Genomic DNA, 1,741 nt, shown 5'->3' on the forward strand with positions numbered 1-1,741 from the left:
ATTTTAAAATCTCAGAACAGGATTCCTTGGGGCCCTCCCAATCGCTCCCATGGAGCAAGCAGCCACGCTGTGTTACCACAGCTCAGCTTTGCTTTAGTGCCAGCCAGAAAAAACTCCAGCAAACTGCCCAACGGTTCTAACCTCAGGAGAAAGCAGTGTGCAGTCCATGTGCTGGCATGACAGTGTAGCTTTAGCTCTGGCCCTTCATGCCAAGCAAACAGCATAGGCTGATTTTTTTCCTTCCGCGTTTTAGCAAAGCCAAAACCAGTTTGGAAGCATTGTCAGCAGGACATGCAGCCAATACGGCCCCATCTAGGGATGTGGGGACCACCAAGCAGCTCGGTCTGAGGACTGCCCTTCCTCACTCCACTCCGGAGAGGGATGTGTCTTCTGGATTTTTAAAAACACAGAGAATTTAGCAGCTCTCCCAGATGCGACAGGTGTTTGCTGGCCAGCGGGATTCCTGGCAGTAATTCAGCAGTGATTAATTAGGAAAAAATATTAGGATAACTCCTTTGCTTCTGTATACTTTGTTCTCTGCATGGCTGCTGTGCCCCAGCATCTGCTGGGAAGAGTTTTGGTGCTGATGATTCATCTTAGGATGAATCAGAGGTAGAAAGCAGCAACTCAGCGCTTGTTCCCACACCCAGGCAGATCCCAGCTCTGGAAGCAATCCAATATACCTGGGCTTCTCAGGTGGCTCCTCCAGGTCACTCTCTGATGGAGAGCTCTCTAACATCACATGGAAAAGTTACCACCTTAAATCCCAGGGATTTTCAAGCCAGGCTTAGATGACTCTTCAGTTTTTGAAACTCCCTCTTTCCCACTCTCCCAGCCATGAGGCCTGAGTAGGTCCCACAGGGACAAGCCGAATGCGCTCGTGTGGCTGCAGCTCCACGTGGCTGTCACCCCAAGCTGAACAAAAGTCCTGCTGGAGCACCCTGTTGCCATCCACGTCAGCTCCTGGTGTCATCATTATCAGTGAGACCTGTAAGGAGGTGTTTTAACAGAAGTTTGCTGGCAAAAATATCCTCCCCTCCCGACAGCCATGGGAGTGATTACTTTTGCAGGTTTTCCCCACGGTTTTTAATAGTCCTTGTATTCCCCATAAATTTTATTAGCTGGATTTATGTGGTCACTAAACTGCTTGATACAGTATTATATTCACAGTGGGAAATTATTTGCTTTTCTCATGAAAATGAGCATTTCCTAGTTTTGTCAGCACAGAGAATCATATTATCAGGCAAATAATAACCAGCTGAACTGAAGAAGGTTTTGATTCATGGTAATTACTGATTATATGCAGATTACTTTATGGCTTTAATTCTTTGGTCTCCCGCTGTTTGCTTGCTAAACCATTAAATAAAAAAAATAAAAAAGAAAAGGAGAATGAGTGTATGAGTGCTTTGTTTGTAAGGTAAATTACAGAACCTAATTTGCTGATTACATGAAGGGAAGCAGAGCTTTGCACAGACCAGGGTGGTGGCAGGAAGGAGCCAGCAGTAAGCCACTCTTTAGCAAGCCACACTTTCATCCATCGCTGGCCTCAGCCATTTCTGTGCTGCTCTTGTCCACCCAGCTCACATCCCCAAGGCTGCAGCTCTAGCCTGTGCTTGGCGCTGTTTTACTGGGGCCACAGCAGAGGCTGGCCTTGATAAAACACTCACAAGCACACGTGAGGGCACATGAAAGTGGCTCTTTGCTTCTCCAGCCCACAGCCCCCACAATCTGTCCCATTCCT

Source organism: Apaloderma vittatum, unplaced genomic scaffold, assembly GCF_000703405.1.
Source record: "Apaloderma vittatum isolate BGI_N311 unplaced genomic scaffold, ASM70340v1 scaffold7639, whole genome shotgun sequence".
Lineage (NCBI taxonomy): Eukaryota > Metazoa > Chordata > Aves > Trogoniformes > Trogonidae > Apaloderma > Apaloderma vittatum.